Here is a 22,728-nt window from a genome sequence, read left to right on the forward strand (position 1 = left end):
GTTCCTAATATACGAAAGTAGAACAATGCACTATTCCGCCGGCATGCTCACGAAACGCTGATAAGCCGAGCGATGGTAGCGAAAATGAAAGCCTGACGCGAAGCCGTGAACTACGTAGCCTAACTGTGGGTGCGCAGTGGTTCATCGCAGACATGCTTCGACGTCTTAGCATGCATAGCCACGCGCTCCTCCATTCGTGTTTCCCTCCTGTGGTATAGTATACGTGCGAGTATTGCCTCAGGTGAACAACTAAATGCACAGATGCTGCCTTGGTGGACTGTCGCTGCGATGCTCAATATACGGTCACTTTCACGCGGTCACAGACGACTCGCGTGAAGGACAAGCCAGTCTCCGGATTATGCGTTTTTACGATGTGTTATGTTAAGGTAGGAACATTTTGAAATGGGAACAGAAGACAACGTACGCTCATTCCCTACCGAATTATAAACTCACATTGGAAAATCAATCGATGTTTACCTATCGCATAACACGATCAGTTTGGCGTGAATATTGCTCAACTGATGCACTGGGGCTTGTGTTCAACAAAACCAGAGACGTCTCGTCTTGCAGGTGCTTCCACGCTTGCACTGACAATGCTGCATTCGGGCGTTTTTGACATTCCGCAACGGCCAAAACGCAGCCAATGTAAGCCAATACTTCGATCGGCGAAGCCGTGGCGAAACTCTTAGACGCTTTGTTGTTCAGCGCATTTTGTCAACAGATGAGCTGAACAAACACGTTTCCACTCGCACCGTCTGCACCCCCCCGTCCCTCCCTCCCTCCCTCCGCTCACACACGCACACACGCACGCGTACCCCTCCTCAGGCCCCCCACCTACCACGCACGCATGCTCGCGGTTTCCTGGCCCATGCGTTTTCGCACACAAGTGAGCCAAAGAAAGTCACAGAAGTGAATAATTAACCTGACTGTTGTTTTCTTCAGAATCATTGTGCGTTGAATTAGTGTCTTATACTTGATTAACATGCGATGAAATTTGCGCAAGTTGGTTGAGTTCCTTACAAGTACGGTGAGTATATCGCTTCATTCCTCGCAAAAGCGACAAATCAAGACGAAAAGAATAAATAAAGAAATAAGAAGAAATAACAATAATAATAAAAAAGCCTACGTTTCTACATTCCGCACTTCCGTCATCCGCCATTTTCTTGAGCTTGCCTCCAACGGTCAAAATAATGACAGGTTTATTTTAATTTTTTTTTTCTCTGCCCCTCTCGCAAATAATGTGTCAGTACAAGGGGCACTGGCAGCCTAACGCTGTACCCGCCTCGAACGCGTTGGATTTAACGGGGCATTCCGTCCACCCTCGCGCCCTTCCGAAATGCACACCTTGAACGCGCTATTTTGGCCCCATCGAAAAGCGGGGGTGCGCTGTAGCACAGGCGCGTGTATCGGCATGCAGCTCAGGGACACGGGCGTCCGGTTATAGAAAGAACGCACGTGGCACGTGCCGCTTCCACAGCGTATGCTACAACGCGCGCCTCTAGTGGGCAAGGTGGCCTCGCCGCGTGGTCTTTTTTTTCCCCTGCCTATGCCGCCACGCTGGCGACGTAATGGCTCCCTCTCCTGCTGGTACCGTTTCCTCGCTTTCGACGTCGCCGGCGGCAGACGGGCAGCAACCGTCGCGTGGACGGCCTCGTGTCGCCGCGCCGCGCGCTTCTTTTTCGCCGATCCGCTTGGCTGCTCGCGCGCGGATGGTTTTCCTCTTCACTTGCACGCTAAATTTAATGTTTCGTTTTACGCTGCCGCACTTTTTTTACTCGTTCATTCACAGTTGGGCGAATGAAGAGACGTAGGAGGGCGCGGAGGAGCGTTCGCCTCGCACGTGAACGTCAGAAGACAAATGTTGCGTGCTGCCGTACACACGCACGCACGCACACGCACAGGCACACGCACACACACACAGACACACACACAGACACACACGCAGACACACACGCAGACACACAATTCCAGAAATGCTAGCTATAGCGACAACTGGGCTGCTCAAGGCCGCCCAAACATCGGCGCCGCCCAAACCTGCCATTGTTTGTCATACGACGGTGACGCCAAATAACGACGACGCCGGCACGATGGCCGACCCGTCAGGGACTCGAGATCTGATCGTGGGTGGGGAGAAGCCGCTTCTTTCTCCCGCGTTGACTTCACTTGCCAAATTGACCTTACGAGGATAAACATAAACATATATGCCAGAGACGCCACGAAAGTTTACGAAATAGCTTTCGCAGATTTAGCTGCAACAGACAATTCTGCGGTCACCATAATTAGTTCCTAATCTAGACAAGACGGTTTTACTACGGGAAGAAAACAGTTCTGTCAATTGATCAAGAGTTCCCGAACAAGCTGCGGAAGCCTCTGCATGGTGGTAACAAGGTGGCTTGTCGAGACGACGGGCCACGAGGTGACGTTTCGACAATGTGACTTGTCTTTGTCACGGCAGCACCTTAAGATAAGCGGCAGCTAACGAACTGTTTACATTAAGACGAGCAAAAGTAAGCACCTCTTGGGGTGCTTATTTGTCCCCAAACAATAATCGTCATCTATCTTGCGCGCCTTCTATTTTTTTAACGCTACGCCGTGGATACTTTCTGGGTCACAAACAGCAAGTGCTTATCAGCATGACACCACGTTCTTGAACGAAAAGCAGCGAGCTCAGAGCGTTTAGTAACGGAAGTGCACTCAAGCCAGACGGATATTGTTTGAGGACAAAATAAGCCGAAAATGGTGTGACCACATCAAGTTTCCACCAATCGTTGACTCCTTGGTCTTGTGTAGATTTATAACAGATGTTTATAGTGCTGTAAGTGTTACTGTGCTGTGCGGTGACAGTATGCGGTGGCAGTGACCGACTGTGATTGTCTGTCTAAGCGCCTTTCTTTCTTTATCTCTACTGTGTTATCACTTTACCTCCCCCTCCCCTCTTTCCCCAGCGTAGGGTAGCAAACCAGATCTTGCCCTCTGGTTAAACCTCCCTGCCTGTACCCTTACCCTCTCTCTCTCTCTCTCTCTCTCTCTCTCTCTCTCTCTCCAGGTTACTCTACGTAATGCAGCCAGTGTTTGCCTAGGCTCACCTTCCGTGTGGCATTATCCGCACTCAGTTACGTCAGACCAGTTGGCAACGTAACTCAGTCCGGAGCGGCTGCGACGCCCGACAGCGGAAAAGTAGGAAGGCAGCGGAAAGAGCGAGAGAGAGGGAGACAAGGAAAAGAGCTTGCGCGGCTGAACGTAGGGATTTCCGGACTGCATCACGTCACGTGCGCGGGCGCGAAATATTGCGTCACGTCGGATAGTGGAACGCCGCGCTTTCGCATCCCTTTCACTCTCGTCTTGTAGTGTGCCGCTAAATATAGGACATCCGTCGAAGGTTCCTCGCGAAAGGCTGTGGCCGTTTTTGTGTGTGTGTGCATAAAGAGTTGTCGAGCAACGGGGTTGCCGCGAGTGGCGCAAGGCTGGCGTATACTTAGGGGCCGTATCGTGTTTGTTATAGGATAGCAATTATTCCTATCGGCGTCGCAGCGAGGCAGGCTGGGAATAACCCAGGGTTATTTTGGAGATGATGCTGTTTAGTGTGAACCCGAGTAGCGTTAGCAAGCTGTCAGGAATGTTGACCTCACGGCCGTGTTTCACATATTGAAGGTCATGAGCTGACCCCAGTAAAGTCGTCAATATTGCTGCCCATTGTGTCTTACTTCCATTGTTTCAAAGTCGCAGATACACGAGTTCCTGTTTGCTTCAATAGCCTCCTCGCCGGTTCGTTTTCCGCTCCGTTCCTTTCGCATATTTGCCATTACGGGTGCTGCATATATATGTATACATAAAAGGAATTGTGTACACTTCACATCTCTTGTGCGATAGATGACTGTCCCAGGTACTGGACTATGCTGCCATTGCTAATGCTGGTATAGTATATTTCAAATGCCTTTCTCACGTAGTAAAGTAAGCAAAAAAAGCTGCGAAGAAAGAAATCTGAATACTCACTGGAAACAGAGACACAAATTACAATTAAGCACACAAATAGTGATAACACTATTTGTGTGCTTAATTGTAATTTGTGTCTCTGTTTCCAGTGAGTATTCAGATCTCTTTCTTCGCAGCTTTTTTCACTATTTGTGTGCTTAATTGTAATTTGTGTCTGTTTCCAGTGAGTATTCAGATTTCTTTCTACGCAGCTTTTTTTCCTTACTTTACTACGTGAGTAGGGCATTTGAAATATTGGGATAGCCGTCCCTAAAGGGGCCCACCTTTCCATTTCTCTGCAATTTAAATTGTAGCGTCTACTTCTTTTGCAGTGCGTCGGCTTGGAGGGAGAACATGATGAAGCTGCAACGCTTGGTCTGCCGCTTGTTCCCCGATCGCCATATGTTCGCCAGTGTGAGAGTTAAAACGTATATATTACTATGTAGCGTGACCGAATGCGTCACTCAATTACCTACAAATTAAAAATAAAGAGCGCCAGATTGAACTGATAACGCGCGAGTGCAGCAACCGAACATACAGAAATTTGCGTTTACGGCTTGCGTTGTTTATTTGCCCTCGCGCCAGCAACATACGTGTGGTCGGACAACCAAGTATTCGACAAAAAAAAAAGCAAAGAAGAGAAAGAAAACGACAATAAAAAGAAACTAATAATCGATACCTAACAGAAGCATAATGTTTCTTGCGGTTGCATATCTTCGCAAATTTCTGAGCATTGTGCTTTCTTATTATTAATTTGTTTTATTCTCTCCCCATATTCGCTTGTCCACCAAGACAATGCTCATTCATTTTACTCCGGAACTCACTTCTTTAGTGGTCGTATTGGTGGCTATTTCGTTGCTCATTCTTTGAAGCTCAAAAACTTGTCTGTATCATTTCATTCAGAATGTAAAGGTGGCAGATTGTCTAGTAATCGCGCCTCGCAGTTTCGCAAGCATTGATTATCTTCTTAATGAAATCGCTAATATGACATAAGCTGACCTTGTTCGTTGACTCATCGTTCCTTCTTTTTGTTTTGCTCCGTTCCTGTGACAAACAGATGCCCACGTGCATATCGGAAAGAAAGCAAACACCAAAGCTTGTTGGAAGTGTCGACACAGATGTTTTGTTTGTTGCCTTGATGACCTTTGCGTCAGCGTACTTCTCGTGCGGCTTAGTCGTCCAACGTATACGCCCTGTACATCGGTGCTTACCGTCAACTGAACATTTGGTCATTGAGCTGCAGTACAGGTACTAGACGGAGCTTAATGTATCATCTAGGGATCATCAATGTTGCCTTTCCTGTCGCCTCTTCTGAGGAGTTTCCATCGTATGTAATATGCGCTTCGTGGCTTATGTCTGGCCTCGTGCTTTGCTGCGATGAACCTGGCAGCCACGGCTTGACGCACACACGTAGAAGTGCGTACTATATACACGTGACAACTCGCACTAATCTTGCCATTTTTCCGCATGGGTGCCCATCACTGCTGTCGGTTTGTTCATGGAAGGTCGAGGAACTTTCTTGATGGTCCTGAGAGGCTCCGATGCCCCCTTTCATCACCTTTTTGAGGAGGTGATGAAGCCGCGGGCCTCTCTCACGTTGGGACGGGAAGGCCAAGCCTCACCGCCGCATCGTCGGCTCTCTGTACAGCCCATGCTTGACGTAAAAGCTCGGAGCTCCGCAGCGCAGAGCTCCACTCTTATGCGATACAGCTATGCGGGCTTCTCTGTAACGAGGGGCATACCCAGAGCATGTGTTCTAAATTACTTCTCTGTCCACAGCTTGGACAGTCCGAACTAAAGGCGTCTGGACTGATGGAGCGAAATAAAGTCAAGTTTGGATACGATCCTGTCTGAAGCATGCGCAACGTGATAACTTGTGGCCTGTTTAGTTTGCCTTGGGGGAGGGGGGGAGTAGAGTCTCCTGCCAAGGTAATAGTGCTTAGTTACCTCGTTAAAGGTGGAAAGAATGTCTCGGAACCCGACAAGCCTAGGTTCGACAAGACCTCGACTCGCATTCGCGTCCGCGCGGTGGGTTAGTGCGCGCGCTTGGGCGTTTGCGATGCCGTTGAGGTTGGGGAGGGAATCCAGCCGGTGGTCGAGACATGCCCGGAACCACGTGATAGTATGCGGACGGATTACTCCACTGTCGATTATTCTATGTGCTTCTTCGGCGATCAAAAAAAGCTTTTCAAAAGCAGCAACCAAATGGAACGTGTTTCAAGCGAATTCTAAGCGCAGCCCCCTCCATTTCGCACTGCAAGTTTTCTGAGCTATCACGACAACTCAGATGTTGTATTTCACGTACGAAATCCCTCCGAACACGAACTACGCGCTACAAGATTCAGTCTTTAAAGAGCCGCCATCACTGCGCAGTGTGAAACAAACGTCGACCCGGTGCCGGAAATGCTTCAAAAATAAGTTTGGTTTCCACGTTGGAAAAGCAGCAGTGCTTTATCCACAGCGCTGCTCCTTTTAAAACGGAAACAGGTGTTGTGAACGCATCCGTTCAGAGCGACGACGCACAATGCAGTATTCCTGCGAGAGCGGACTCAGTCTTTTTGTTCCAATGCAATAAAGTCTAAACTCGTAATTTGTCATTCGTTGGCTGCGCACCTGCAGAACGAAGCCTAGCGGCAGGAACTCTATCTACCAATGTAGAGGTGATTTTTGATAACGGTAACGAGGCAGTTCGACCTAGCAATCGAAACGTTCGCACTAATGAGGGGAAGAAAAGAAGTGCTGCAATAATTTTAAATAAAAGCGACAATGCCATATAAACCAACGTATTGTATAGTACGGCCCAATCTCTCCTCAGGAGCTATCTTGCTCACGATGACAATAAAGACGATTGCAATACAAGCACGCTTTTCGGGATCAAAGCAGCAGGCCAGTAATTCGACAGCAGCGACGGAAAACACAGAGCGGATAATTCTAGAGCAACGCCAGGAGAATCTCGACAGGGAAATTTATAGTGTGTGCCTCAAGAACAGTTGCCATGCAGGATGCGCTCCACAGGTTTGTTGAGAGGGACATGATTTATTATGCTGGAGGTGAATGCCGCATTTTTTTCTTCGCGTGTAAATCACGTATGTATCGGTCATGCGCAACCGCTTGATGAACGATGAATTGAATGAATGATTTAATCAACAAATGATACATCTTTGGGATAATACGATCAAAGAAGGTTTTTGAAAGGGAAGGCGCGCAGCCGAGTGCTACTCGCTAATTCATACAATGGCAGACGCAAAGCTTAGCTCTTGCACGTTAACATCGATGTTAAGTCGAGGAAGGAAACAGAAAGTTTCAGAGAAACTTAACAGGTCAAATGGGCATTGTGGATGGGGGGATAAAATGTTTGCTTTCAACCTGACTTCAACAGTATTACGCAGGCAACACAAGGCAAGAGAAGCCAAGATGAAAAGCCTATTTTGTTCGTTTCGTCCCCAGCCATCCACTTGTTTACGGCTCATTCTCTCGTAACACGTACGGTGTGGGTAACTGCAAGGCCTCGTTCAGCACTGATGTACGCCGTGAATTCATTTACTCGCTGGCAGACACAATAGGCGCGGGAGCAATGTTCTGGTGCGAGGTTGCGCCGTATGACGTGCCTTATAGGCGTGCACACAGACGCAGTGAACGTCGTCTTCGTATAGTTTGCATTAAGGCGTCGAGAGTTAATTGCACCGCACTTTCGGCTCTGTCCACACGTTGAATCCTGTCACCTAGCCCGTCCATCGACCTGCGAGATTGGCAGCACGTAGGCGTGATGTAACCGCGGCCTTGAAAGCAGCGCGGCCGGCACGGAGGGGTCAGACGCGGCACGCCTCCTCGCGTCGTATACATGGTGGTTCTGTCGTAGACACTCCGCTGTGTACGTGCTGGTCAGTCTCTCCACGTACACGACTGTTTAGCGGAGAACGGTGGAGACGCCAGATATCAACCGAAGATAGCGACGATGGTGACAGGTACACGCGGCGGCAGAGCTCTTCAAGGACATACATCGCCACCTATCATTATCGGCGGTCATCCTTCGTGTGCTGAATATTCTTTACTCACGGTTCGCGTTGGCTGCAGAGAGCTCGAAGATTATAGGAACAACGGGAAACATTCAAGTATGCTAAATGCTATATACAGCTTGGACGGTAAGAACTCAGTCCCCGACTTAAACCTGCGCAAAGCCTTAGCAGTCGCATCGCTGGGGTTATATACGTGGTAAATTAAGTTTTCAGTTATTGAGAGACTACTACTTAACTACGATCATAACGACCAGAAATTCGTGAAAACATTAAATATTGTAGCGCTGAGAGAAGTGCTTGTAGAGTCTGGTGATGAAATTTGAGAATGGTATACCGCTTGCACCGCAAATGAACCTTGACCCGTTTGGATAAAATGCGTGATCTCTTTCGGCCCGCTGGCAGATGCGCGTTCACAGCACTCGCAGCTGTGCATGACTGCCTCGTTCTTTTATTTTTCTTATCGTTCTTCTCATCTATCTTTCACCCTTGTCCCTTCCTCAAGTGTAGGGTAGCCAGCCCGGCACAGCCTTGATTAAATTCCCTGCCTATCCTTCCTTTTCATCTCTCTCTCTTTCAGCAGTGCACGATTACAGGCGATGGGATCGAGCCACCGGGAACCGCGTGCTCACGCGCGAGTTTTTAACATTTTAAACGTTTTTTTGTTTTCTTGAGACCCGAGGCAAAAAAAGAAAGAAAGAGAAACCTCGAATAGCGTAGCATAAACGAAGAACGAGCCAGTTGCGACTTTCTTTTCCTCTTTTTTGGGGGGGATCACAGCGAAACCACCACAAGTTCTAGTTACATTGAAAGATGTCTCATGCAGATACATAGGTGAGTCATACCTTCCCATTTCACAAGCGATTCCAGTCTATTCTCTCCTGAATAATTGGTCCACTTTGAAAGGTATTAAGGCACCAGGAGCACATGCCCAGTTGCATATACCATATAGTGACACATCCCTAATAGGCCCAGCTGCACATATCCAGTAACCCTAGGGGCACGTTTTCTCGCACTGCACAATTGCCCAACATATGGGGCAAAGGTGGATACTGAGCAGCTGGTGCATCTTTGTGGTTTTCGCCTATCGACGACGAGAGGAAGAAGTGCGCAGCATAATAGCAAGAACAATGCAACCGCTGTATGTAATTATCGTTTAAAAATGTGCTGGTTACTTAGTGCACCCTATCTAAGAAGGTTTAGCTTCCGGTAAACATGAGGCATGGTCTATCCGGTATGATCCTTCTTCCTCGCGCGCACGCCACATAGAGAGAGAATGACAGAAGTACGCATGTGCGCAATCATTTGCGACGCCCGACCATCACGCCACACGTCTACAGAGTGACACAGTTAGAAGTGGGTTACCGGAAGTCATGGTGGATTCTTTACACAAAGATAACGAACTACGCGCTTCGTTACTGAAACAGCACATGTACCGTGATCACATATAAAGTGTGCTGCATAACAGAGACATCGGCGAATGACCACTTATGTAAGATAAGTTTCACGTGCGCTCATTTGCGTTCTCGTCAAGCGACGGCAAAGTCCTGACAGCGCAATGAAACGCAAAAGCACACAATTGGGCCTATTATTACATGTTTACCTGTCTACTCAGAAAGGAAGCAATGAATGAAAGGAGTATTTAAGGGCTTAACACGCGTCAAACTTTTTGTGGCTTTTTTATTATTAGTTTTGAAGGTGGGCACCAGCAGTTAACTTGTCGCAAGTCTCGGTATGACACACCTAAATAAAACAAAGGAGTGAAAGGGAAAGGGCAAGCGAAAGAAAAGCAAGAACGCTGTGCCTCAACGTTTCAGAAGCGGAGCGATGAACTAAAAATTGATGCGCGATCAGAAACAACAGCGTATCGTCGCGAAGGTGACCTTCCGGTGGAGACGAATTTTCCTTGTTAAGTTGTGCCGTTAGTCGCGCCTCAGACGCAGCTTGAATAAATGGCTGATGGGACGTGATCGGAATTTAGTAACGGGAATGTTCGCATAAATGTGCGTCGACAGCGCAAGGTCGATGATAGGTAGTCAGTCCCAGACGCTGCACCTCGTAAGCTAGCGAGATGGCTATGTTCGCTCGTTAGTCAAACAGATAAAACCATAAGAAAAGAAAAGAAGAAAAGTCAGATGGCTGAACAGATACAAGAGAAAGAGGAATAGCGAAAACAACGGTTCCAGGCCTGGTGCTTTCCATTGCATACCGAGGGTGGACGTGAGCGCGATATCAAAACAAAAATAAGATGAATGCTTTCAGATGGACCATTTTCATTTCAAGGAGCCTGGCGTTCCAAAGCAACTGGAGACGCCGTAGCGGATGTTTTAAAATAAATTGCCGGTTTAATGTCCTGAAATTCCACAGTAGGTTTTGTGTGCCGCTGTAGTGGAGGGCTCCGAATGAAGTTTAACTACCTAGGATTTTTTTTTAATGGGCACCTAAATCTAAGAGCGCGACTGTTTTTGCATTTCACCAGATAAAAATAAAGTCGCTGTGGCCGAAAATTGAACCCGATTCTAAGGTTCCTTCGTGAAGAACTCGTCCCTTGCCGGACATGCCTGCCTGACACTAAGAAAAAAAAAAGAACATTGTTCAACTGAACAAGCTCCTCGGAGTGTGGAGTTCTTTGGAGTACCGAAAACGAGAAAGTTCGCGGAAAACGATGCCGAAATCATCGACGGAGTCACTGCAGCCACGATATTGCCATGACAGTGCTGCGATTTGTTTTGCAAATTAGCTCGCACAATTCACAGCGGTCAGGTGGCCTCTATGCCGCCAAGAAAATGTAGAGTAAGAAAGTGCATTCTTTTGCGCATATAACTTAGGTGGCACTGCATCGTTTCGCTCGGGAGATCCGTTATATAACACGTTTGGGGTCCTGAGGTGGATATTCCGCAGCCTGGTTCCTCAAGACGACTCACAAAGGCCGAAAAGCTCAGGCGTGCCATTAGAAATAGTAACTCAAGCGTCAAAGGATGTGGGCGTACCGTGAACGCCAAACCTACACATATTTTTGAATTACTGCATTATTCTTCTTCCGCAACTCCCGAAATATTTTACAACCGCTGGATTGTAGTGATACCCTCGCAGCGGGCAAGCGCCATGTTCGACTGAGGAACAAGCAAGCAAAATATGGCTGCCACGGCTGTCAGAAAATTCCGCTGTACCGGTAAATCAAAGCCAAAGAAATCACTGAAGCTTGCTGTTTTTACCTCACATCACATGCACAGTGCCAACAATGTGAGACTGCGGTACTTGTCAGCATTCGAGAATCAATTTTTAAAAAATGTACCAGGAAAACACTCCACATTGTGAAACTGACATGTGCATTTATATATCGAGTGTCTTTTTTTTAACAGCGGGTTTCCCAAGCACAGACTCTCGGGAAGACTGAGACTTGAGATCAACATGGGTCGAAGCTTCAGCATACTCAAGGGTACTTTGTTTAGCTCAAAACAACGGACACAAGTGAGACGACAGGACAACGCGCTATCCTCAACTGACACCACTTTATTGTGTCACTTCTTTATAGAGAGCAGAAATTTACCGCGAGATTGTAGAGGCCTACTTTATGCATGTGAACTCAGGCGCATGCGTCATCCAGCCTTCTATCACTCTACAGGATAAAGAAGCCGATTTTTTGAATGGCAAGATAGGCTAACACCCTTGTAAACGTCATTTTACACGTGTTTACATTTTCTGTATATTATAGTCCGTTGCTTGAAATAAAAAATCAGTTGTTAGTCTTCGCTCGTGTTGTGTACTTCCTTTCGTCCTTCGTCCGGGTTGCGCTGCCCACCCACAGGAACATGTTCAATCACCAACTCGGCCAGCTTGCCGTGTTAATTCAGAATCCAGAAGAATATAGGCACTGAGCATCATATGCAAGAACCACCAACATCCGGTCACCAGAGCGCACTCATGTGACAGACTCTAGAAAACCATACATTCCGCTCTGTACAAGGTTAAAGAAGGCACACTAATGCACTGCGAACGCAATGACTGTATCAAAAAAGCTTCCGATAATTCTCGGGCGGTGGTATCATGGTTCTTTTTCAAAATTGTAGTATCACAAAACATAGCTTTGCACTTCCATATTTTACAATGATGAGCTAAATGGGAACCTGTGGCTGTCGGTATGGATCGCTCATGTTCTCTAAGGCACTCGTCATCTCAGCGGCCTGACTACCCTACATACACTTTTCCACAATACAATGGAATCTGATATGCCACGCCGACGCTGCAATCTACAACCTTCGCGTGGTTCTTTTCATAATCTGGTTTTTTACTTGTTTTTCAGATACGGTTGTACATCACTGACAGTTTCCGAGGAGCAGAAAACACTACTGCGATTTGGTATCTAGCGGAGACATTCTTTAGATTGTGAGCAACTCTATGACAATACGGCACAACTTCAGGCCTCTTCTTTTGTGTAACACAGCTACTTTTATCACACTTCCCTTTCTGTTTCTGAAGCAATACCTCAAAGACTGACGTCACCACCACCGCACTTGGGTAACTCGCAGCCTATTTAACTGTGCAATGAAACTCTCGTTCGCAGTCTGACGACAGGATTTCATTAACTAAGATTCTAGACACATCAAAGCAATGGCGCGCTTCCCAATGTTTGAGTGCGCAGACGAATAAGGCGAAAATCCCTTACGTGCACCTTGCGAGTACATCCAACAGGCGCATTGTGCTGAACCATCTTTCTTCTACTGTGGGCCCTGTTATTTGTGCGTCTGTGTCATCCCCTGAACCTGCTGTTCTCGTCAGTCACATAGCGTTTGCTGTCTGCCGTGCAAGGATGCTTTCGTTCTGCATGAAGAATGTACACATTCCTCAAGACGTGGCGGGTCTCTTCGGCAGCCTTCCGTTGGTCAAGCGCGGCGTATGTGTCGGATTCTCCGTTCTGAAATTTGGCGGCAGGTACGTCTTTTGTACGACTGGTCGAGGGCCGTCTGCTACTCGCGGGACGCTTCAATTGTGGCTGAGAGGAAGTTTCGTCTCTACAGGCGTCTATTAGCTCAGACTACAGAATTCTGGTGGAGACAGCTGTTGCTATTCCGCCGGTCCAGAGCCCCGCACAAAAAGGAAGAATGACAACCTGTCCCCGCTGGATTTCAGCTACACGGTGACGTCAGGCTTCCTGACGAAGTTGCTGAATTGCTAAAGAATGGGCCGAAGTTTAGCCCGGAACCAAGAATTCCTGCACATGAGCTACTGGCCTTGAACAGGCGCATCGCAAGGAAAGCAGGACTAGAAGACCAGGAGCGGTGCCTCCTGGATGGAGTGGATTGCCTTCGTAGGATGGTCACCAAGAACGCGCCACATTCGACAGCTGTGATCAAGACAGTAGTATCTTTCTTTAGAGACAATGAACTTCGATCGTTAGTGAGTGACAAGGACGGCGGGTTTGTCATAACTCCCGCTGCTGTCTTCAACAAAAAAGCCATTCAGGCTGTCGACAAGAACTTCATTCTGGCAAACGAGAAAGCTCATAGGCTAAAACGCATAGCCGTTTCTTTGTTGGAAAATACAGGCCTCACCAAAATTGTGAAAGATGTCAAACAATGTAAGGTGCTTGTCGTAGAGGTTTTTTTTTTTTTTACTGCAAAACCGCACAAACTGAATGTGCCTTGCCGTACAATAGTCAGGGAAAACAACTGTTGGCAGGTTTTGGTTAGCCGCTTTTTGCAAAAACAGTTGAAGCATTGAACTATTGATGATCCTCATAGCATAAAGAATTATTTCGGTGTTGTTTCCTTTCTTGAAGACAACCATTCAGTACCCGACATTTTTTCTGTGGACATCGAAGATCTTTTTTTCTTAATACCGTACGATGAGCTATTTCGTAGTGTGATGACGGGCATCGAACAAAGTGGCGAGATAGATTTTCGCAATGCAATCGGGTTGTCCTCGGAAAATTTCTTGTCTCTTCTCGAATTTTATCTAAGTGCAGATTTTATCTGGTTCGAAAATAAGCTATTTATTCAGAAAATTGTGTCTGTATTGATTCATATGTTGCGCCTGCTAATTGTAATATTTTTTTTAACGTTTGTCGACCGCGCTCTTGAGAGTGCATTAGACAACGACTTGGTTCAAATTTCTAGATATGTTGACGATTTTCTTGTTGTAATAAAACAGACCAACAACGAATGTTCCGTTACGGTAGCTGATATTTTAACTCTGTTCAATGACAATGGCAAAGGTTTAACTTTCACACATGAGCTACCTATAGGGACGGTAAACTCTAGTTTTTAGATTTGCAGCTATCCTTACAAACAGGTCACGCCAGTCGGATGTACTCGCCATGTGCACGTAAGGTACTTTTACCTGATGCGTCTGCGCACTCAAAGATTGTGAAACGCGCCATTGCTTTGATGTGTCTAGAATCTTTGTTAATGAAATCCTGCCATCACTCTGCGAACCAGAGTTTCATTGCACAGTTAAATAGGCTGCAGGCTGCGGGTTACCCAAGTGTGGTGGTGACGTCAGTCTCTGAGGTATTGCTTCAAAAACTGAAAGGGAAGCGTCACAAAAGTAACTGTGTGTTACACAAAAGAAGAGGCCTGAAGTCGTGCCGTATTGCCATAGAGTGGCTCACAATTTAAGAATATCGCCACTAGACACCCAATTCCGGTAGTGTTTTCCACTCCTCAGAAGCTGTCAATGTCTTGCAGCCGTATATGTAAAAGAAGAAAAAAGCCAGATTGTAAAAAGAACCACGCGAAGGTTGTAGATTGCAGCGTCGGTGTGGCATATCAGATTCCGTTGTATTGTGGCAAAGTGTATGTAGGGCAGTCAGGCCGCTGTGTTAACAAGCGCTTTAGATAACATGAGCGATCCATGCCGACAGGCACAGGTTGCCATTTAGCTCAACATTGTAAAGTATGCAAGTGCAAAGCTATGTTTCGTGATACTACGTTTTTGAAAAAGAACGGTGATACCACCTCCCGAGAATTATCGGAAGCTTTTTTCACACAATCATTAGGTTCGCAGCGTATTAGTGTGCCTTCTTTAACTTTGTACAGCGCTGAATATGATTTTGGTGGTTCTGTCACATGAGTGCGCTCTGGTGATCGGATGTTGGTGGTTCCTGCACATGGTACTCACTGCGCATGTTCTTCTGGATTCTGCTCTCTATAAAGGCGTGACGCAACAAAATGGTGTCAGTTGAGAGTAGCGCCTTGTCCTGTCGTCTCTATTGTGTCCGTTGTTTCGTGCTAAACAATGTAATTATGGATTCGCGCCAACTCCCACCAACGCATTGTGGTAGACTCAAGAATTTGACAAGGGGACTTATCTTTATCGGCATAGAACTACTTTCCTTGAGAGAAATTGGGGGATAGTGAGCTATGCAAACGCTGCCAAGGAAAACAGTGGTTGCCCTGAAGTCCCCTCATTGAAACTATTGCTTTAGGCGATACCATTGGTGGACGACGAAGGAAAGTCTCTTGGTCCCCCACTGTCGATAGCAAGTGACAGTTATTTAAGCGCACTCCCACCGTGTAGCCGAGTTGAAGACATGTCAGCGCGAAGAACTACCACCGAAGTAGGTAGCCGAGTGGTTTCAATTGCCGCAGATATAGGTTGGCCCAAGCCAGGTGAACAAAAGAGTTTCATTCTTTGGATCAGCGCGGAAAACGAATTCGGGCAGTAGAAAAAGGGAAGAACACAGGACGAGCGCTGTCTAACAACTAAAGTTTATTAAGAAAAGCGCAGAAAAAAGGGAAAAGGAGACACCATCTGAGCGCGCATGTCATTAAATCACATGCACTCACATGGAATATAGTTGGGGTTATATTCTGGCACCGATCTGTTACTCTTTAGCAACGATCACTAATTACGTTCATTGATTAATCGAACGCAGATATTTTCGACGATCCCGAATTTCGAATTTAGAAATCTTAGCTTTAGAAGCCTCGAATTTAAGACTCGAATTTAGAAGTCGTAACAGTGTGCGGCATCATAGGGGAGTGGTCAAACTGAACTGAATGTCCAGAATTTCTGCGCAAGAATACAAACGCATCCATGTTTGTGCTCAAAATGTTCGTCGTTAACTTTTGCGACGATGAAAACAGTATACTTATGAGGCTGCACGAATGCCAAGCCTAGAACAAGCCTGACGACATTTTTTCCAGCTTCGAGTGCATTGGTTTGCATATTTCTATGCACTTGAAATGCCACCTGCAATAAGAATACCAGCACCACCAGCGCCACCTGCGCGCCTGAAGTCAGGTTATACAGATATACGCGAACGGCAACAGTCTGAGGTAGATAGAAAGAGAGAGAGATTACAGACAGGAAGATGCGCTCTTAATTCTGCTCATGTAGAGACTGCTCATGCGAGCTGTTTCTAATAACGTTTCGCGATGTTCGTAAAACAATGACAACAACTTCTTCTCAGTGCGGTCCTATCATTTCCGTGTCTTATCCAAACAAAAGTCCTTGCGAAGGGCTCTGTCCACAGCACCGCATAACACTCAGAAATGACGGGAGGACAGTCATCCTGTAAACTGTGATTGTAGAGGCAATGTAGCAGCAGCGTGGTAGGCCTTCGACAACTCCGCGGTGCTCGCACGAATAGACGACTCACGGTGCCACTGCTAAGATGCTGTGTTGCGGTGGCTGCCGCCACCCACTAGTGCGTTTCAAGCAGGTGAGCCGGAGAAAACGGTACAGGGACGCACGCACGCTACAGCGAGAGCGTTCATGCGGCTACGAAGCAGTGCTGCGACGTCACAGAAACGCGCTGTAGACTCGGCCGCCTACATTCTCTACCGGGAGTGGTCACATTTTCTCCGGTCATGCCAGCAGAAAAGAAGAAACAGAATTATGTCGGTGTTTTACGAGGCGCAATGCAAGGCCACGGAGGGCAGAAAACTCCGCATCCTACATAGGCGCGTGCGTTTCAAAACGTATACAGCCGAATGAGCAAACGGCAGGAGCCCTCGCACCACTGTCCTTGATTAAGAGCAAAGTGTTCTCACCTCAGAATAATCCGCGCCGTAGATGCAACAGTTCGTGGCACCAGAAAGATTACAAACACGTTCCAGAAGCCAACTTCAGGAAGGGTCACGGTCCAGTTCTTCTTTGAGACCACAAGGCGTCCGAAAGAACACCATCACGTCTTTGATCACAACGTATGGAACAGGCAGCAGAACGCTCGGCTAAAAAAACAAACAGAGGTAGTCACATGACACTCGGTTTTGAAGTGGCTCTTCTCTCGTACGTACGTGACTGCGCTCGTGTGTATCAGGCACAGCTGCAGTCAGGCTGAGAGTCGCAGCAGCAGCAGCAGCAGTGGGCGGGCGAGCGAGCGATCGCGGCCTCGGCGACGTGTACGCTGCTCTCGCGGTACGTGCGTATACGCGTACATGCCGTGTGTGTGTGTATGTGCGTGTGCAGCAACAGACGGCACACGCAGCAGCCTCAGCGATGATCACGGCGGCCGGGCTCTGCAGTGACGGCGACGTCGGCGACGGGGAACGCGCGCATCCTCGCTGCCAGTTCGAGCGTGGCCGGGCGCAGTCGAACAAAACGGCGTGCACCGGTTCCTGTTGCATTCCAGCCGCGTCGACGACGGCACCACCGTGGCCGGGTGCGGTAGTTAGTAGCCGGTGCCGGTGCTGGTGTAGGCCGCTCCATTGCGCGGTTAGGTGCAGTTGTCCTTGGGAGCTCCGATCCTCGGCCCCGTCACAACCTCGGTTCAGACCGAATTCTCGACCTCACGACGGCCTTCTTTAGTTCGCCGGCGTTCGCTTCGCGAAAGAAAGGAGCAGCAGACGCTGCCTTCGAAGGTCAGCTGTCTCAGTTGCACACATGCGCCGACGGCAGCCGAAGGCCTCTGTATGAATAATAAACCACACGTACTTTCTCGCACAGGTTTGGGCGTGTCGTTTCGCCTATGAAGACGCCTCGGTTGTGCTGCACAGAAATGACAAGTTGTGTGCTTACCGCAGCGTGCGTGCGCTCTGTTGTCTTCTGGCAGGAGTTACGCCATCGACCATCGAGCAACATAGAGGAAAAGCGGTGCTCTCTCGAATTGCCACTTACACGCTCGAGGCCGCCAAGAGGTCTGGGCTACGCACCGGGCTTACCGGCATGTTACATCGTAGTACGACATTTACCGTGGCTGACTCGTGGTTGTCCGGATGCACTCCGAAGATAACCAGGCGTGCAATGTCTATGTAGTTGCTCTGCCTGGTGCTATTGAGTACATTTACGAAAGTAAACAAAATGCATAAACCGTTAGACACATACACGGTCGATTAATTCAGTCCGGCCGGTCGATATCGCACTGAGATGAATTTTGTTTAAGCTGTAAATTCAAGTCATCGGTGTTATGCTTTGGATGACTCGGTGATCTTTATCAGATCTAGCGTGCGAAATAATGAAGTGATGATTCCGTGAACCCGTCGGTCCATCTTACGCTATGCGATGACCGTGTGTCCGGCCAATATATGTATGCTCCGTCTCTCTCTCTATCCCTCTCGTGTCGTACGAACTAGAGCGGATGTTCCATGGTATACGAATTTCCGCCGTGATAACGCTTGTGCCCTTTGATATAGCGACTTAATTACCGCATGGTGCGAAATCGGCGTGCCGACACGTGCGATGCCAAGCCTGGAGTGTTTCGTAGATTTGTACTATATTGAAAGCATGTGAGTTTCTTTTTATAGTTGTTGATTTTTTCTGTCTGTCTGCCTATCATTGTTTCGAAATAAAATTGTTGTTGGAAGCCAGCGCAGTTAGTGTCCTTCCTTTTTTTTTTTTGTCCCCGTTCTTCCTGACGCTGTTTAAAGCAGGGTATATCCCATATCGCTGACCATTAGGAAGGCAATAAAGGCTCAAATTTTCTCCCATGACTAAGAAACTAAAGTTTTTTTTTTTTGAAATCGCGTAGATTATTTGAGCTAGGGAATCAGGTGGAGATGTTGGAAGTGCCGTGCATAGTTCTGCATGCTGCGGCGTAAGCGAAATGAGGTAGGAAAGTGTTTCCTCTGTTAGAATGACAAGCTCTTCAACAAGTCGGGAAAAAGAGTGGTTGGCGCTGAAGCATCCATAATCTTTCAGCTAGACCTCGAAGATGCATACATCCATGAGCCTTCAAGGAAGCTGCGCGTTCACGGCGGAAGCCTTTCGAGCCGTTTCTTCGGAGACGTGCGGCAACATGAATGATTCCCGTATGCGGCTGCATTTGCACAAAGCTGCCGGCAGTCACATTGCCGATGCCGAATGTTATTGCTGCATAGTCGGACTCAAGGTAAAGCGTCTGGGCGATGGCTTCGGTGTCCCTGCTTTTGCCCTCCGTTCAGAGCTTTCTGGCGGAAGGTCGGCACACCTTGATGAAGGAGGAAACGGAGTATACAGGAATATACGAGCACGAGTATAGAGCGACGTGCTGATAGACTGGTGGCGTGTGCTCTATGGCGATGATTATTATCATGCCAGCGGGGCATCGTTTGACTTGCTGATTGTGCAACGACTTCGCATACGACCGTGAAAAGACATCACGACCGACAAAAAATCAGCGCCCCAGTTTAAGTGCGACAAGTCTGCCTTCTTAGAGTGTAATAAAACTTATTTCCCGAAAATTTTTCACGCCAGCCTATCAGCTATGGTGCCTATGATATCAAGCCTATGCTCAAATCCTCCTTATTCTATTCTCTGAAATGACCTTATTTGTTTATTTCGGAGTCTGATATGATCGTATGAGATTACGTAATGTGAGGGTTATGCAGAATGGGTTTATTTTTTCACCCTGCTTTCAACTCGGGGTGATTTTTAAGAGTTGTATGTAGAAGACATTGGTGTTTCTGTTAGAAGGTGCAGTCGATATTGACTCTGTTGTGTGGTGACTTTCCATAAGTAGACGCACACATTGCAGATGAGTTGATTCCCATTCCAAATTCCCATTCCCATTCCAGATATTCCAAAAGGACCTCTTCTTGGGTAAGTTGGTGCTTATATTTCCTAGGTATACTTGATTGTGGCGCGAAATCTGTTTAGTGAAGAGGGACAGAAAAAAGAAGACAGTGAAGCCTTCTTTTTTCTTTCCCTTTTCAAGAAATGTATTTCGCGCCACAATCAAGTATACCTAGCCAATGTCCATGTATTGTTGGACAACTTAGCATGTAATTCGGAAACACATTGAGAAGCACGGGCAGTGTCGTGAGAGGCACCTGGGAAGCCGTAGAAATGAGGCAAACGTAATGTAAAACACTATGCATACTCTCAAATGCCGAGCAACGAAAACACATTGATGCGCAATATTTTTCATACATCCGAGAGCTCAAAGTCGTAAACTACTGTAAACTAACTTTTATTTTTTTATTTTTTGCCCAGGCGCTAAAGAAAATGGGCTCCAATCCACGCTATGAAGGTGGTTGGCCAGCAAAGCTGTGGTAGCACCTGATCCGATAGATCAGTGCGACGTAGCCTTGAACTGAATCATGCCGAGCCCGAGCACTACGCCGTCGTGCGTATGGACGTTGCTGTTCTTTTCGTAGCTCATCGTACTAGCGCTGCTCTTCGGGAGTCCTAACTGCGCATGGCTTGCTTTGGGGAGGAACCACTCCATCAACGGAGTGTCAAGTACTCGACTTCTCATTTGATTACCTTCAATCAATTGGCATTCTCTGAAAACTCTGTTATTTGTTATTCGGACTGTTACATCGCATAAAAGCCATCAGTGAATTCAAGACGACTCATATATTTGGACAAGTAGGAGCCAAAGCGAAATGAAGATATGGTTTTTCTTTAAATTTTTTTCCTGCCATCCTCCTAGGGCTTTTCTCTGCTTTCTTCCACTCTCTCGCAGAGCAGCATGCAGGCGAGCACTTCTACGCCGGCAAACCTATCTGCATTTACATAAAAAGCCCCCCCTTCCCCCCCCCCTCTCTCTCTCTCTCTCTCTCTCTCTCTTGCGGAGATGGTGGCAATGACATTGTGCGCGCTGGCTTTCTTCTCGGTCCGCCAAATGCCTGCCGCGTCTGCACCTTGTGCATGACGATAATTGTGAGACTAGCTCGTTAGCCTGTGTTCCCATGTATTACCCGCCGTGGTTGCTCAGTGGCTATCGTCTTGGGCTGCTGAGCACGAGGTCGCGAGATCGAGTCCCGGCCTCGGCGGCCGCATTTCGACGGGGGCGACATGCGAAAACACCCGTGTACTTAGCTTTAGGTGCACGTTAAGGAACACCAGGTAGTCGAAATTTCTGGAGTCCTTCACTACGGCGTGCCTCATAACCAGAAAGTGGTTTTGGCACGTAAAACCCAATAATTTAATTTGATTATTCCCATGCATTCTTGAGGTCGGTCTCTCCGACGTCCTGCGAGTCGCTGCACCTGCAAAATCAGTGTAGGCAAGCCGGCCGGATATATTGAGCTGCCGATTCATTTCTGCCCACTAAGCTTAACACGGAATTCTGGTCGTACAAGAGGGACGAAAGTTGGCACAGACCTAAATACACAACGAAATCATTCGTTAAAATTAGGCTGTCACTCATGTCTGTCACAGGTTGCGTATTTTACGACCACTCTAGCTAAATTTGAGAAACGCTTTGACGTTGCTTGCATCGACCTAAATGCGCTGCCAGTTAAAGACACTCAGCCTAGTGAGCCCTCTGAGCATGTGCCGGCAGTGTTATAACTTCGGAGCCTTCTACTGCGGGTGCTTTGTGGAGGCGGTGCGACGTATCAGGCATATAACATGACAGAAAGCCTTGTCGTCAGTACCTCGGTGAATTCAAAGCGCAAACATTCGGCATGTAATAGCTGTAATAGAGAAAAACACATAATATAACGATCATAGTATATACCACCATTGTTATAAATTTGATGCACGAGAAAAAAATATTGTGATTCATATGGTTAAGCATTTGTCGAGGGACCGAAAGGTTGCGAGTGCGAGCACCATTCCCCGAATAAAGCTTATTTTGTCAATTTTGAAAGTCAAGTTCTTCCAATTATCTTCATGCGTTCGCAGACATATAGTAGAAGTCACGGATATATGCACTTAACGTCGTAGCTGTCATTAACATACCAGTATCTCTTCGCGCTCGAAGCCTTGCTTTTGTAATCAGGGCTCCGATGCGTTCCGACCATAGCGTAGCCACCACTGTCATTAATTGTTAGCCTTAGCCTTGAACGTCACCTGCAGCGGCAAAAGGGTTACTGCATGCTGCGTCCTGTTTACGGTTCAACGAAATGGAACAAAGCAGCAGAGTATACTGAAGCGCATTGTTTTCTTTTCCTGTTTTTCTGCTGCAACCCAGTGTCTAAAATTGCGTTACGGCAGCTTCACGTCACCTGCGACGGTACGGGGCTAGCGAGTCAATTAAGGCGACAGATTGCATCTGTGAATATCTCTCTTTCTCGCTCGCACTCTGTTTTTGTTTTCTTTACTGCGTTACGCGGAACGTGGCAACAATCCGAAGATGCCTTTTTTTTTCCTTTTTTTGTGCAGCAGCTGCTTCCATCTTGCTCATGATTTCCCTCACGTCGCCCAAATCTGCAGTGGTTGTCCTCACCTAGTTACGACCATTTAATGCCGAGTCATTCGTATATGATAAAGAATAAACACGGCGAAAACTTCCTTTTACAGAACAGCGTTGCGTACCGAAAAGCTTTTGAACATTTAAAGATACCTTACCCAGAGGTAAGGTGTTTTAATTAAATGGAAGCTGAGGACTGTGCGCTCATTGTCTCTGTCAGAAATTAAGAAAAATATAAAC

The 22,728-nt window shown here is 47.3% G+C and overlaps 1 protein-coding gene and 1 long non-coding RNA gene across 3 annotated transcripts in view; one reads left to right on the forward strand and one right to left on the reverse strand.

The window, feature by feature from the left end:
• Positions 1–5,682, forward strand: part of LOC139059371 (uncharacterized) — an 87,848-nt gene extending 82,166 nt beyond the window's left edge. The window contains exon 4 of the long non-coding RNA XR_011514113.1: positions 5,478–5,682. This is a non-coding gene — a long non-coding RNA (uncharacterized lncRNA). The remainder of the gene's footprint in view (positions 1–5,477) is intronic.
• The window catches only part of LOC139059366 (uncharacterized), a 92,985-nt gene extending 74,829 nt beyond the window's left edge, over positions 1–18,156 (reverse strand). The window contains exons 1-2 of one of the 2 annotated variants that reach the window (XM_070537677.1): positions 17,228–18,156; positions 16,982–17,161 (exon numbers count right to left, since the gene is read on the reverse strand). The gene's annotated coding sequence lies outside the window, so the exon portion shown is untranslated. Of the gene's footprint in view, positions 1–16,981 lie in introns of both variants that reach the window. The other variant, XM_070537676.1, reaches the window with a different exon arrangement.
• Positions 18,157–22,728: the final 4,572 nt, after the last annotated feature.

This window comes from Dermacentor albipictus, chromosome 4 (assembly GCF_038994185.2).
Source record: "Dermacentor albipictus isolate Rhodes 1998 colony chromosome 4, USDA_Dalb.pri_finalv2, whole genome shotgun sequence".
In the NCBI taxonomy this organism is placed as follows: Eukaryota; Metazoa; Arthropoda; class Arachnida; order Ixodida; family Ixodidae; genus Dermacentor; species Dermacentor albipictus.